The 16954-nt window shown below is 42.4% G+C and overlaps 1 non-coding gene across 1 annotated transcript; it reads left to right on the forward strand.

The window, feature by feature from the left end:
* The first annotated feature begins 7280 nt into the window (after positions 1-7280).
* Positions 7281-7353, forward strand: Trnar-ccg (transfer RNA arginine (anticodon CCG)). The gene has a single exon. It is a non-coding gene; the product is annotated as a tRNA-Arg (tRNA).
* The last annotated feature ends 9601 nt before the right edge of the window (positions 7354-16954 follow it).

The following is a 16954-nucleotide window of genomic DNA, read 5'->3' on the forward strand; positions in this document are numbered from 1 at the left end:
CTATCCTACATCTACATCGCACTCCGCAAGTTAACCAATGGTGTGTGGTGGAGGGTACTTTATGCACTATTAACTGAGCCCTCCCATCCTGTTCCACTCGCGTATAGCGCGTGGGAAGAATGATTGTCGACAAGCCTCTGTATTGGCTCTAATTTGTCGAATTCTTTCAGCATGGTCATTACGTGAGATGTATGTGCGGGAAGTGATATGTTATCTGGCTCTTTCTGGGAAGAGCTCTCTCGAAACTTCAGTAGCATGGATCTAAGTGATGCACAACGCCTCCACCGAGCGAGGTGGCGCAGTGGCTAGCACACTGGACTCGCATTCGGGAGGACGACGGTTCAATCCCGCGACCGGGATTAGGTTTTCCGTGATTTCTCTAAATCGCTCCAGGCAAATGCCAGGATGGTTCCTTTGAAAGGGCAGGGCCGACGTCCTTCCCCGGACTTCCGTAATCCGATGAGACCTATGACCCTGCTGTCTGGTCTCCTCCCCCCAAAACAACCCCAACCCCACAACGCCTCTCTTACAACGTCTGATCAATGGAGTTTGTTGAGAATCTCCGTAACGCTCTCGCGCCGACTAAATGATGCCTTGACGATACGTGCTGCTCTGTGTTGGATCTTCTCTATCTCTTCTATCTTGTCTTGCTAGGGATCCCAGATAGATGAACAATACTCACGAATCGGTCAAACAAACGCCTTATAAGTCACTTCCTTCGTGGATGAGCTACATTTCCTTAAGATTCTTCCCATGAATCTGAGTCTGACATCTGTTTTGTCAATAGGCACCATTTCTTACGAAAGTGTGAGAGTTGTGCGCTTAAGTGTGTCTGTATATTTTAGGCGACTGTAATGGCTGTGTGTACTGTAGTGTCATGTTCGTATTGGAGATGAAGGGAGGTAAGATGGTGGAAAAGAATCGCGGTACGTAGCCTTAACTGAGGGATTACCATCAAAAATATCACATGCCGTCGCTTCATAACACAGCTCAGACAGATCAGTGCGCAAAAACCTGCGATCAGGGATTACACGTCACCATCTCTTGTATCCCCTCTCTCTAAATGCAAAGACAAAATTTCCAGCAACAATCGTCATAGAATGAGATTTTCACTCTGCAGTGGAGTGTGCGCTGATTCATGGCAGTTTAAAACTGTGTACCGGACCGAGTCTCGAACTCGGGACCTTTGCCTTTCGCGGGCAAGTGTTCTACCAGTTGAGCTACCCAAGCACGACTCACCTCCCGTCCTTGCTGTACTTCTGCCAGTGTACTGCCAGTGTACTGGCAGAAGTACAGCTGTGAGTACGGGGCATGAGTCGTGCTTGGGTAGCTCAGTTGGTGCCGGCACGGTAACTCAGGCTGTTCGGTCAGAGGGTTAGCTGCCCTCTGTAATAAAAAAAAAACTGCGTTAATAGATCAACGACGAACTGAAATGGATGTATTCCGACGTCCGCACCGAGCAGATGAAACGAACGAAAATTAACAAAAAAAAAAAAAGGAGGCTCACTGTTCAGTAACTAATTCTTGGTTGGTAGAGCACTTCCCCCGCGAAAGGCAAAGATCCTGAGTTCGAGTCTCTGTCCAGCACACAGTTTTAAACTGCCAGGAAGTTTCAACACTCGTCATAGCCGAGTCTATACAAAACTTGTATACGAAAACTGGTGACAGGCGAGAAACAGTACAGGAATAAAACACCAGGAGCGCTGCAGTAGCCTTACTTGCCTCAAGTTTGTCGATTGAGACAAAAGTGTCGCTCGTGGTTACGGGGTGTTAAGAAGTGCGGACGTCCTCACGCCATACCTGACGCCAAAACACGCTCTCTGCTCGAGGGCGGTAACCGGAGCGACGGCGGAGATAAGCGTTTCCTCGCCTCGGCCCACATTTGGCGCGGCCCGACTGAGTGGCCTTCCGGGCCAGGCTGACCGTTAGCAGAGGTCGGCTGCGGGCCAAGGTCGCAGCGCTGGCGGAGCGCCGGACCGGAAGGAGGAGCAGAGCGCGGCGGCCGCTTTCCTCCCCCCACTGACCCACTGACTCGCTTGCCGCCTCCCAGCCACGCCCTGCACCACTTGCCGGGCCGCCTCGCTCGGAACTCTGCGGCGTGTGCGGCCTCCAGCCAACGCCCCCTACTAGTCGTGTGAACAACCGAATGAAGACGAGCGACTCGGTCGGTTTTACGAAAACACTCGACTGGTCGGGTGTAGCTTTACGTTGTTGTTGTTGTGGTCTTCAGTCCTGAGACTGGTTTGATACAGCTCTCCACGCTACTCTATCATGTGCAAGCTTCTTCATCTCCCAGTGCCTACTGCAACCTTCTGAATCTGCTTTTGGTCTCCCACTACGATTTTACCCTCCACGCTGCCCTCCAGTACTAAATTGGTGATCCCTTGATGCCTCAGAACATGTCCTACCAACCGATCTCTTCTTATAGTTACGTTATGGCACAAACTTCTCTTCTCCCCAATGCTATTCAATACTTCCTCCTTAGTTATGTGATCTACCCATCTAATCTTCAGCATTCTTCTGTAGCACCACATTTCGAAAGCTTCTATTCTCTTCTTGTCTAAGCTATTTATCGTCCACGTTTCACTCCCATACATGGCTACACTCCTTGCAAATACTTTCATAAACGACTTCCTGACACTTAAATCTATACTCGATGTTAACAAATTTTTCTTCTTCAGAACCGGTTTCCTTGCCAGTCTACATTTTATATCCTCTCTACTTCGACCATCATCAGTTATTTTGCTCCCCAAATAGCAAAACTCCTTTACTACTTTAAGTGTCTCATTTCCTAATCTAATTCCCTCAGCATCACCTGACTTAATTCGACTGCATTCCATAATCCTCGTTTTGCTTTTGTTGATGTTCATCTTATATCCTCCTTTCGAGACACTGTCCATTCCGTTCAACTGCTCTTCCAAGTCCTTTTCTGTCTCTGGCAGAATTACAATGTCATCGGCGAACCTCAAAGTTTTTATTTCTTCTCCATGGATTTTAATTCCTACTCCGAATTTTTCTTTTGTTTCCTTTACTGCTTGCTCAATATACAGATTGAATAGCATCGGGGAGAGGCTACAACCCTGTCTTACTCCCTTCCCAACCGCTGCTTCCCTTTCATGTCCCTCGACTCTTATAACTGCCATCTGGTTTCTGTACAAATTGTAAATAGCCTTTCGCTCCCTGTATTTTACTCCTGCCACCTTCAGAATTTGAAAGAGAGTATTCCAGTCAACATAGTCAAAAGCTTTCTCTAAGTCTACAAGTGCTAGAAAAGTAGGTTTGCCTTTTACGTATCGGTTGAATTATTATTCATTCTTTTGGATGGAACCAGCCAACACGAGCAACCGAACTGAACAAATTGTTTCAGTCTGTCATACTTTTGTTTTTGGTTGAACTATTCATTCGTCCTTTTGAGCAAAGTCGGCCACGGTGAGCAAAATTGCAAATATACACAGGTTACCTTATTTCTCTACTACCATGGAAATTATTCTTTGATGTCCTAACACGGCTCCAGTCATCCTATCTGTTCTTCTTGTCAGTATTATTCATATGTATGAGTCTCTATTTGTCTTTATTTCTTTCTTTCGATATGATGTATTCTTCTGTTCCAATGTAGCCTTTGTTTATAACTGACTGTGACTCTGCAGTTCAACAAACTATACCATTGTTGTGTTCACTTACATATGTTCCAGTAGATAGCTATCTGTTTTGTTGTGGTTCATGTGGTTTTCTAGCTCGTTGTATACCGTCTTCTGGGACGTATGTAAGTTAAGACGACTATTTTGCATTACATATGCAGTTTGGAGGAGACGACATGCCTTTGATCTGAACAGCTATATAACGAAAAATATTAGCCATCTGAAGACGGGCGTGGTAGCCCTAAACCGGTTATGGCACTAAAATAAAACATCTAAAAATTATTTGTTGCTGGTTCCATCATTCACCAACTATCATTAACAGCTACAGATCATGAGACCCAACAATGATAAAATGACAATATACGCTATTTTTTCAATTTTTTACATATGTAAATAGCGGTTAAAAAATTAATATAGCGTAGTGCTCTACAACTGTTCAATTTCGTAAAGTATTATATGATTCGACTTGATGAGTATTCGGAAGAACCGATGGATCTGAAGTGTTCAGGCACCATCGATGGCGCAGCAGTAGGTGGTGAACTTTGCGTCGGGGTAGACAACAGTAGAGGTAGACTATGTGTTTGAAGAAATGGAAGAAACTCTTGACGTTAAGTAAACTCTCGATGTTTCCTCTCTGCTTCGTACAGCTGCTTATACAGAATTAATACGATTTTTGTTCTTACAACTGTCACATAGTTTCTTGAAATGACAGAGCACAGACTGAAAAATCATCCAGTTGCCATCATTAGCTGATGACTCGCAGTGGCTTTTCATTTCAGTAAGCTTTTCATTCCCAGCTTCGGCTCGTATCGGCAGCATACGAGAAAGAGAAACATCGGGCAGCTCCGCCCTCCGCATATCAGACCTTAGTAGGTGGCAACAACCTCGTACGTGGCGCAAAGCTGACTATCTCGGCATGGAGAACGTTCAGTATATCTTACGTGTTTTCTCGAGAGTTGAAAGAGGTGTCGCTCTCCTACTACCGTCAAAAACACTTTCGATGTGTTAGCTACATTTCGTATGCAGCAGTATATGACATATAACCAAACATAAACTGACCAGCGAGTACATTCTTCACTGCAGAGCTTTCGGAATATGTCCAGTGGTTTACTTATTTGTCAGGTGTGGTAATAACTACGAGTAACAATGAAAAGAAAACCAGTCCATCATCAAGCTTTGATAGGGGACTAGAAGAAGAGAAAGAAAATCAGTCTTTTCAAACCAAATAGTTTCCTTAGCTTAGAATCATATGAGAAAAACTGCATGTGTAAGAACACACGTGCATCTAAAAACTGTGCTTTACGCAAAACGTAAACGATGTACTGAGACACTAAGTTGAGAGATAGATATAGCTTTTCTCCATTTACATAGAATATTTTTTTTCCCGAAGCACTCATGGTGACACGAACTTCGTATCGTACGACATAGTTGCTTGAAGCAGTGTGCTACGCCTGTTGAGCCAGTCAATATGGTAGAGATATATGTTGATAGCGTAACGTTGTTGTTAATCAGTTATGTTACTTGAACTACTTTTCTATGCGCTCCACCAGTGCAGTTTGTTCCTGTGCCGCATGTCGTATCGTCTGAGTGAGTCATCCATAAGAGCTGCTATGTCATCCAGAAGATACAGACCAAAGCGTACACAGAAGAGCGAAGGGCTGCCTACGCCTCAGGCGCAACATGGTTTAGTCACGCTCCATAACAGGACGCACAATGCAAGCTATGTCCTGGATCCGCCTTGCGGCACACATATAGGAGGGCTACTCGGAAAGTCTGTTACGGCCGCTCGCGAAATGGAAACCACTGTCAAAATCGAAGACGTATTATTTGCAACAGTAAGCTGATCGTCCAGCTACTTTTCTACACTGTCACCGCTCCAACTTCGACATTTGTCGTAGATTTGTGCCAACTTTCCAGTACGCTCCTCATAAAAGGCAGCCACCTGTGGTTTCCGCCAATTCTCCACGCTGGTCTGCAACTGGTTGTCTGTGCTCAGTTGTTGTGTTTATAGCCAGAGGTCCACGTGAACAGAGATGAAACTCAGCGGTATACATTTGCAGGCTGTATTGCGGATGATCAAACACTTCCAATCGAAAACGCTGCAGGAGCATCTTCATTGCCACTGCAGAGTGCGACCGAGAATTGTCATGAAGAATAAACCGCAAGACGGCTGTGTTATGAGGGCTGCATGACTCTGGCGCGATGTCTCACCAGACCCTCATACTTGGCGGAAGACACTATTGTCCCAGGCATTTTTACGCGCTCACTGTTCATTCATAACTGAAGAGAGCGACGTGAAGCTATCGAGGGGTACACTAGAGACACTGACTAACAAATCTGTACAAAGCTTCGGCGGATTGTCACTGTTGTTTCCATTTCGCGACCGATCGGAATCTACTTTCCGAACAGCCCTCTTAGGTGGACATCTACCTGGCGATCGCGAATATATGCAGCCACGTGGCTCCACTGAGTAACTCAAGGACAGTGCTTCAACAAAGGACTCCGTCTCAGCGACAAATCTTAAGAAGAGCCGAAAAAGACATTATGTAAATCACGTTAGTCATCGATTACTGGATTTAGCACTAGACCAGGTTGAAAAACAGATCAGTGGAAGTGAAATTTGATCTATATATATCATCAGATTCCAATTACGAATTGTCAAGTTACTATTAATAAACCATTGGAAACTGTTGCTAATTTGGATAGCGATGTATATCTTTGCCGTTGTTTTTACCCAACCCAGTTCGGCCCTTAAAAGCTATACAGTTTTGGCCTGCGAGCAAGCCACATAACGGTAACTGACTGGCGTTTCTCTTCCTGTCACATTTATGTGTTTGTCGCCAAGTATATTTGCTCTGAACAACAAGAGGAAGCGAAAGTGAAATGGCGTTTCTTCACGCTCTACATCCCTGATCGGAACAGGGTGGACGACAAAGATTCTGAACTGCAAGTATCCTCTGTCCACACAATATGATCCTTTCATTCCCCATCAAAGAGGTAGGGGGGCTTCTTTTCAATCAACCCCCGGAGATCTTGGAGTGGGGCAGAAGAGGTTCATGTCCGGTATATTTGGGAGGACGTTTCCCACTTCTGGCGTTCTTCTGATAACGAATGACTTGCTGTAGAATGTTAAATGTGAACGTGAATGTAGAGCGACCGAGCGTTCAAAGCCACTCGTATTCTAGATGGCGTAAGTAATACTGCTGTGAGCGACTCTTCTGATAATCTGAAATACACTTTATGATTATTCAAAAAACAGTAAGAAGTCTTCGTTACATGATATCGTTCATGTTACTACCATGTTTTCGCAATAATCAACAGCTGATACGATGATACGAAATCAGCAATAACTTTCCACCGTTGCACCGTTCGTATACATTAATGGGAAATTTGCTAATGCCTGTGAAGCAACTTTCCATTGATGTAGAACTTCACTATGCTGTCGCATTATCCGCTTTTTCGTGTTCATTCTGCAAACAACGCGCCAACAAGCGACCGAGAAAACGGGTAACAGCTCCGTGTGTGCTTAGGTAAGGGGCGTCTGGGTCCCCCACAACCGTTATCTCGCTTATCAGACCGACAACGATATAAGTAGTCTAGTACTTCGATAAGTATGCTTGATAAGGTTGCCAGCGGCCGACTGCTCCTGTGGCCTAATGGATAAGGCATCGGTTTCCGGAGCCGGGGATTGTGGGTTCGAGTCCCACCAGGAGTACAACAATTTTTACTTTTCCCTTCGCTTATAATTCTCAAAGGAGTACTTGAAACAAAGACGATGTTGCGACTTTCCGGTAGCTAACACTGCTAGACAGGATAGGAGCGTAGAAAACACGGAAAACAAAATAACCACCATCCAGCAATCGAAGAGTAAGAAAAGATAACTATAGCCATTATGCAGCTGTTGCGCGAAAGCCTGAGACTGTGTGCCTGAAAAGTGACTTACCTCTTTTTAATGTTTATTTCTTGTAGTAAGCACAATTAGAAAGATTTGATTTTCTAGCCCAAATCGCCATCCTAAACTAAAATTTGCATTAAACTGTCAACCAAGCCTGAACACTGCCCTGTTCAACACAACAGGCAGTAACGATATAGTGACTCATAACAGAAAAGTTGTTTTAAATGAGAAATGTGTACAACACAGAGACCTACACTCTAAACAACATTCTCAGTTGGACTGTCAAAGACTGATACGTAAATGTGCTTATGTTTGTAAATACCGGAAATTCTAAGCCAGTACAGAGAACACTGCAACCAACCGTGATTTGCCTTTTTTCCACTACTTTAGTAGGTTGGTATCCTTGTTTGTTTCATGCTCCGCGAGTTATTTTTCGAGTGACTTTGTGTTCATGTCTTTATTCAATTGTATGAAAAGTTGTGGCCTTGAGGTGAGTAACGATACCAAGTTAACTCGTTTTATATGTACTTTCCATTATCGTTTCCCAGATCCGTAGCTAGAAAATTAAATCACGATGCATAAAGACGAAAGTATTAATAAGCAACACTGCAGGATATTAGACAAACATTATTGCCCAATGCACAATTGTCGGTGTTACTCATCTACAAGGAAATAGATTGTCAACAACAATACTACGCATCACAGTACATTTCTTCATATTTAACGTGATTTATTTATTTATTTACAGGTCTAGTTCCGCAGGATCAAAAGGAGGGGCAAATCTCCAAGGTCAAGGAACGTGTCAGTACATGAAATTAAAAAAAGTAATAATAGATAAAATAAAATATTTATGAACCCGAAAAACAAACCATAAGTAAACGCAATGAACAATATCACATTGGATTGAGTTTAATATTTAAAGGAACTCCTCAACAGAATAGAAGAAGTGACCCATGAGGAAACTCTTCAGTTTCTATTTGAAAGCTGGTCGATAACTGCTAAGATTTTTCAATTCTTTTGGTAGCTTATTGAAAATGGATGCAGCAGTGTACTGCACACATTTCTGGACAAGAGTTAAGGAAGTGCGATACATACGCAAATTGGATTTCTGCCTAGTATTAACTGAGTGAAAGCTGCCAACTGTTGGGAATAAGCTTTCCTATTGAGTATTTTAATCGCTCAGAATACAGACCATTCTTAAAAGAAAAATTACAAATATGGCTAAGTACGGGGCTAACATGTGCAGCACAGCACTTTAATATTCTGATAGGCACTCCATCACATCCATGAGAGTCCTTAGCCTTCAGTGATTTAGTTATTGACTCAATCTCCCCTTTGTCAGTATCTGAGAGGAGCATTTCAGACATCACTCTCGGAAAGGTATTTTCCAAGAGAGTTACATGATTTCCTGCAGAAACTAAGTTCTTATTTAATTCACCAGCAATGCTGAAAAAAGGATTGTCAAGTACTGTACACATATCCGACTTATCAGTACCACAATTATTTTTACTATGAACTGACTTTATATAGTCGATCTTGTGCTGCTTATCAGACACTTCCTTCACAAGTGACCACATGGTTTTAATTTTATCCTGTGAATTAGCTATTGCATCTGTGTACCACATACTCTTAGCCTTCCTAATAACATTTTTAAGCACCGTACGATACTGTTTCTAATGGGCTTGATTGTGACTAGTTCTAACATTTTGATATGATTCCGACTTTGTTCTACATGATATCCTTATCCCAATAGTCAACCACCCAGGCTACCTTTTACTGCTAATACCCCGTTTAGAATGCTCTAATGGAAATCAACTCTCAAAGAGCATGAGAAATGTATTAAGGAAAGCATTATATTTGTCATCCATGTTATCGGCACTATAAACATCCTAACACTCTTGCTCCTTAATGAGGTTTAAGAACTTTCTATTACCATTGGATTACCTATCCTACGTAGTTTGTAATTATATGTGACATTTGTTTGAGTACTAAAGCCTTTTACTGTTAAAGCCGGCCGCGGTGGTCTCGCGGTTCTAGGCGCTCAGTCCGGAGCCGCGTGACTGCTACGGTTGCAGGTTCGAATCCTGCCTCGGGCATGGATGTGTGTGATGTCCTTAGGTTAGTTAGGTTTAAGTAGTTCTGAGTTCTAGGGGACTGATTACCTCAGATGTTAAGTCCCATAGTGCTCAGAGCCATTGGACCTTTTTTTTTTTTTTTTTTTTTTTTTTACTGTTAAAATTTGTGCATCGTGATCTGAAAGGCCATACACCCCTAACAGAATGCCCATCTAGTAATGAAGAATGAATAAAAATATTGTCTATAGCTGTGCTACTGTTCCCCTCCGCCCTGATTGGAAAAACCAGTCTGCATCAGATCATATAAGTTTAGGAGATCGGCCAACATCCTTTTTCTTGCACAGTCCTATACAAAATTAGCACTGAAGTCACTACATGTAACTTATTTCTGGTACTAACTATAAAGTGGATCAACAAGCCTCTGTAGCTTGAGCAGAAATAGTCTGAAGTCAGAGTTAGGGGACCTATAAACAACAACAATTAGAAGTTTAGTTTCACTAAATTCAACTGCCATTGCACAACATTCAAATATCTGTTCATTGCAGTGCCGCAATAACCTATGGACTCAAATGGACTACTGTTTTTTACGTACATGGCCACTCCCCCACCCTGAAAGGAACTCCTTGAAAAACAGCCAACTAATCTGTATCCTGGTAAAGGAAGCCTCTGAATTGTCAAATTATTTAAGTAGTGTTCCGATATACCAATAGATATAGTGTCAGAGTCAACATCTATAAAAAGTTCACAACTTTATCTCTAATACCTCTTATATTTTGATTAAGTATGTTAATTACTTCTCTGCTTGGATACCTGACCTCATCTGTAGGCGATTCCTTTGTTAGAGAGGCATCCATTAAGCAGGTATACCTATCAGCTGACTTCAATCTAAAAAAAAGATGAAACTTTAACACCAACTACTACAGGAATTTTTCCATGAATGATCCCACCACCACCCACTACACTATCAGCTATAATCTTTGCCATCCTCCCCTTCCCATACCTGTTGAGATGCAGCCCATGCCCTTGTCTATTAACAGACATAACTAGCACCACTGCAATGTAAGCCATGCCATCTGGCATCAGTGCCTTCTCCAGCCCCATACTAATACGCCTGACAGCAAGATGAGGCCAAACATGACGATGAAACAGTTGCACGAAGAGCACATTAGTGCCACCAGTTTGAGTAGCCATCTTTACCTGGTCACCACCTACATCATATTCCCCATCCCTATCAAGACTATTCCCTGCCCCACCCTCAATTACTATCTGATTGTCTTTCGTAAAATTCCTACATAGCTCGCCTATGCTGTCAGTCACCTGAGCCAACCCTGCACTGGGCTTCACAGTGCCGGTGACCTGGTATTCACTCCCCAACACTTCCTGCAGCTGCTTGCCCACACCTCTACCGTGCGAACTATCTATCAGGAGAAGCTTCTGCTTCCATTTAGACTTTACAACTGACGTAGGCTTCCTAACTGCTGAGGATTGCTGCATGTTTCCTACATCTACAGCTACAAGAAATGATGAAAGTGGTTGTAGTGTGTTAACTACACCTAATTCACTGCTGCACATTTATTAAATAGGACGCTACTTAGAACGGAAATTGTATTCATGTGGTGAGATTTTTAAGATCAGATGTTTACCTCAAAGGAAATATATCCAAAGACACAATGTAATAAAACAGTTGTAACGTTAAAATGAATATTTTCTTTTCTAGATTCTAAACTGTGCAGACAGAATACTTCAGAACACCCGGACATGACATTAGTAAAATCGATCGTCTTATAGCTTGTTCAACGAATCTTTGGAGATATGCAGTTTAGCCCTTCAAAATTACTTGGAAAATTTGTTCACATCCTTACTGAGTAAATAACCAGCGATTACTCCAACGACACATAGCACAAGATCTAAACGAAGTTGGTTCCTATACATTCCAAATTACAAACGTAGACATTATTCTACTTTATTAACTAAAGGACAATGTTACCTTCAACAGATCTCATGGTGTGTCTGGTAATATCGCTCCCTGCAAACTCAGTACTCTCATTTCTTGAAATAAGCCTTCGTTAATCTTTTACATTCATCTCATTGATAATCGTTAAGTTTGTGTTACTTTTCTTTGTCTCTAAGCTTCTTTGTGCATTTCCAACTAAAGCCATACTTCTACTGCACATTGGCCTAAAACCTGCAATATAGATCTACCTGCCGTTGATGTAACCTTGCAGCATCGGAGGAATCCTGAACATGTCTGGGTAAAAGCAGAACGAAAATCCGCCTTATTGTTGGAAATGATATGACTCGTACAAGAGCAATTATCTCTTCGATTTGCTATTCTTCCTTTCTTTGGGTAAGAACGGCGTACATATTTCCTTCAAATCACCCTGCCATGGGTTTTCCACAATTTTCGCACTTAATGGGAAATTAGTGAGAGTCCCTATTATAGGGCAGCAAAAGACAAACTGTTCCGGAAATTATGCACCAAATAACAACCCCAATATCACACAATCTTGAAAAATGTCTGCTATCACACAAGCGCAGTCTTTTAAAGATTATTGAATAGCGTAGTGCATAGACAGGAAAGACATTTTCCTTACACATATCTCATCTATAAAACACAACTAAATTACTGACACCGTCAGTAGATGCATTAGATATGCAGTGGAGATTCTAATTTTAGTGATTAACGTCGATTAACAGTCCCGCCCCCTTCTCTCCATCCTTCCGTTGTGTTTTGTGGAAAGCATCGCTACTCCAAAACTCACAGAAAAAAATTGTGAAATCTTATGGGACTTAACTGCTAAGGTCATCAGTCCCTAAGCTTACGCCGGCCGCGATGGTCTCGCGGTTCTAGGCGAGCAGTCCGGAACCGTGCGACTGCTACGGTCGCAGGTTCGAATCCTGCTTCGGCCATGGATGTGTGTGATGTCCTTAGGTTAGTTAGGTTTAAGTAGTTCTAAGTTCTATGGGACTGATGACCACGGCAATTGAGTCCCATAGTGCTCAGAGCCATTTGAACCTAAGCTTACACACTACTTAACCTAAATTATCCTGAGGACAAACACACACACCCATGCCCGAGGGAGGACTCGAACCTCCGCCGGGACTAGCCGCACAGTCCATGACTGCAGCGTCCCAAACCGCACGGCTAATCCCGCGCCGCTCACAGACTGCTTTTATTTACGTGTGGGTCAGATCTGTGATAAATGAGTAAATGAGTAATATTTCAGGGCATAAAACTAGTATCATAAACACATGGGAAATCTCGGGTTAAAGTTAGTCAATGGATGGCAGAGTTTTACTCAGATGATGGCTCTGAGCGCTATGGGATTTAACATCTGAGGTCATCAGTCCCATAGACTCAGAACTACTTAAAACTAACTAACCTAAGGACATCACACACATCCATGCCCGAGGCAGGATTCGAACCCGCCACGGGACAGCAGCGCGATCCCGGACGGAAGCGCCTAGAACCGCTCGGTCACAGCGGCCGGGCACAGTTTCACTCCTTCCTATAAGGTGAGAGGATGAGCTAGCGCTCCACTGCTATCGACCTTGATGTAGACGGAACGTTAACTTTCCGAGTGGTGTACGCCGTTCCTCTAGAACCAGTCACAACAAACACGTGACCAGAAAATTGTCTGGAGCTATAATTGAGAGAGTGTTGTAAACAGGAAACAGCACGCTTTAACCGACAGAGGGCGTCGGTGTGTTGCCATTTTGTGAGCGTGCGGTGTTAGTCTTCCGTGTACACTGGAGAGCTGCCAGGGTCTTTGGCCTCTGGCATGCGTCTCTTTTAAGGCTCCCGAAGGAGTCGGGCAATATACTCCGTGTCAGAGGGTTACACGAAACTCTTTCTGATCGTTTCATACGAGTGTTTCACCATATCTTCCTTCTAGAGCAAACGGGTAAACCTCCCTGTTCATTAAAGAAGTTAAACTTCATACAAAAAACAGCTTCTAACATTTGATTTCTAACTGATTCTGTACTTCTAGATTTCCAGGACGCTTTCAATACCGTACCTCACAAGCAGCTTGTAATTAAATTGCGCACTGACAAATATCGTCTGTTATGCAACTGTATTCGTGATTTCCTGTAAGAGAGATCACAGTTCGTGGTAACTGACGGAAAGTTGTCGAGTAAAACAGCATTGATTTCTGGTGTTCATTGACGTAGTGTTATAGGCCCTATGCTCTTCTTGACCTATATAAACGATTTAGGAAACAATCTGAGCAACAGCCTTAGGTTGTTAGCAGATGACGCTGTCGTTTACTTCGTACTAATGTCATTAGAACATCGAAGCAAATTGTAAAACAGTTTAGGAACGATATCTGCATGTTGTGAAAACTGACAATTGTCCCTAAATAATGAAGGGTGCAAGATAATTCACATGAGTGCTAAAAGGAACTATTAAATTTTGGTTGCACCCAATCAAATCCAGAGACCGTAAATTCAACTAAATACCTAATAATTACGATAACGGTGGGATTCGCACTGTTTATAATATGTCCAGCATATGCAAACAATCCGGTCCCGTAGCTGAGTGGTCAGCGCTATAGAATGTCAATCCTAAGGGCCCGGGTTCGATTCCCGGAGATTTTCTCCGCTCAGGGACTGGATGTTGTGCTGTTCTACTCCTCATCATTTCATCCTCAACGACTAGCAAGTCGCCGAAGTGGCGTGAAATCAGACTTGCACGTGGCGAACGGTCTACCCGACGGCAGGCCGTAGTCACACGACATTTACATTTACATGCAAACAGTTGTGCTACTGTGTACCGTGTTTGTAAGATGCAACAAGCAACTGTGAGCAATATGTATATGGACATGGCCTGATGCTCGAGGTGCTTTGTGTTTTTAAATATTTTAGCGATGATAAACCTTAAAATTAGTATGTTTTACAACGAAAGACCTTAAGGCCTGAAGATGTGTGTTGAAACCGGTTGTCTTAAATAAAAATAAAAAAAACTATCTATTTAACCGATCTTGGCAGTTGAATGGTTTTTATCAATGTTTATGATGTTATACCTGTTGAATTGCGTGTCGTACAATAATATAATTTTGGAGGTACATTCGGTGGTATACACACATACTGTTTGAAAAATGTGTTGCGAACAGAGCGGGCAATATAGACTTAATAAATTAAAACGTTGGGGGGGGGGGGGGGGGATGCTGAACGGTGAAACAGTGCATGAACAGCGAAAATACATTACGTGATAAACTTTCTCGGTTTCATCATTTTGTGGGGAGTGTTAGCGAGGAAACCTTTCCATAATGATTTGAAATTATGTGTGAAGTTTGTTGCTCTCACTTTCGAATAATCGATGAATATAATGTGAGTATTTGTATGCTGTGAGTTACGCCACCTCAAGATGTACAGGGCGGTCAGAACAGTATGAAAAACTTCTAAGGGTGCCGATGAAGTTAGCCAACCAGGGTGATGCGTGCGCAAATTCAAGCAGCCTGCCAGAGACAGTGTCGCCTGAAATGGGCAAGCTATGCCCCGAGGAATTTGAAGGAAAACACTCACATGGAAGAACTTGCCCCCAAGCATTCACCCCTTAATTTCAAATACTAGTACATATTTATCATAAGTATTCAGAAAACAACAATGTAATGAAACAATTATCAATGAAAAGAAGGTTACTTTAAACCTTCAACTAATCTAGAATTTCCTTTACCAATCTCAAGACTATGTAGTCAATAACATAAAAATCAATGTTCACACATAGGCTAGCGTTCAGAATAAAACTCGTACATAGTTGGTTTTTTTTACGAAAAACAAAAAAGTTTCATGTGCCACGGGGAATAAACCTCTTAAACGCAACTGTCTGAATAAAAATTGCACCCTCTAAGAAAATTAACTGGAACAAAATTACGAGAATAATTAATATTTTATCAATAATATTGCCTTAGAGAAGCAAGTGTCAGAACAATAATATATGATTAAGGGAAGACTGGGTCCGTATAACAATTCATCAATAGTATAAAAGAGCAGGTGCAAGAACATCAAACAGTACAGTAAGAAACTTCTTGGAACATGAAAAACAACTTAACTTTGCAAATTAGTTGCTTTTACCAGTTGCAACAGGCACAATATACTGACGGAGTCCCTCTGGAATTGGTACACACAACAAGTGTGTCTCATGATATCTAGGTGACCCTTCCGGATTGCAAATGTTCTGACTAGCCAGCGCGAACTTCTAAGCGACAGACCTGGAATCCAAAAACTTATTAGTCGAGATACAAGATGAAAAACTCGCATTGACTTCACAGAGGGGTAGGCTAAATTTGAGAACGGTACGAATGTTAAATTTTTCTTTAGCAAAATTCTGCACTAGGCCACTACGCTTAGGACTGACACAAATTTAAGTCTGGGCCTCAGTACCTTGAAACATGAACCAGATTACAAACACGATAAAACGCAAATAATTTGCAGATTACACGGCACAAAGAATTTGCAGAAATCTTGAATATATAATTTGCTATCAATATTGGCTAGCTCACAGATTTACGTCACCAAGACCTGCCATGCTGTGCCGCATGTTACACGTAAAATTCGAGAACTTCAGACGAGGCAAATTGAGCTTCATTACCTTACAGTTTACCAGAGTCTCAGCAGTGAGCCCACTAGTAAATAACAGGTCATAAAAAAATGGTTCTAATGGTTCTGAGCACTATGGGACTTAACATCAGAGGTGATCAGTCCCCTAGAACTTAGAACTACTTAAACCTAACTAACCTAAAGACATCACACTGAAACGTCCTCTGAGAACAATTTATACACGACTGGTCTATATGAAACGTCCTTTTAGAAAAATTATACACGACTGTACTTAAACTGACACACAATATTTTTAGCGCAACGCAATCTGACTTTCAAAAATCCCTACGAAAGAATGGCCCTGATTAACATTAACCTATACGTTTCACAAATCACTTGCCTCACAAAAATCTTCGTTACTCAAGCTACTGCAATACAGCGAGCGCCACTACTGCCAGCTAAATAAAAGATTCAAACTACGGAAGGCACTAACTACTGATAGGCATAGTTAGCAAATGAAAGATTTTAATAGAAAACAAACAATGTATTTACCTCACTAGTCATAATATATATAGCAGTTCATGACACCAATTCTTACAAATTTCAAAACTCCGCCATCTCTCTCCCCGCGGCAACCACTGCTGGCGGCTCACCTCCAACTGCGCAACGCTACGCGCTGTTAGCATCCAGCTGCCGCTGCTCAACACTACAATGGCAGACAACAATGCAAACTAAACAAAGACTGCGCACAGCACAGCCAGTGATTTTTCATACCGAGCGCTAAGTGGCGTTACCAATAAGAAAAC

Source organism: Schistocerca gregaria, chromosome 1 (genome assembly GCF_023897955.1).
Source record: "Schistocerca gregaria isolate iqSchGreg1 chromosome 1, iqSchGreg1.2, whole genome shotgun sequence".
Taxonomy (NCBI): Eukaryota; Metazoa; Arthropoda; class Insecta; order Orthoptera; family Acrididae; genus Schistocerca; species Schistocerca gregaria.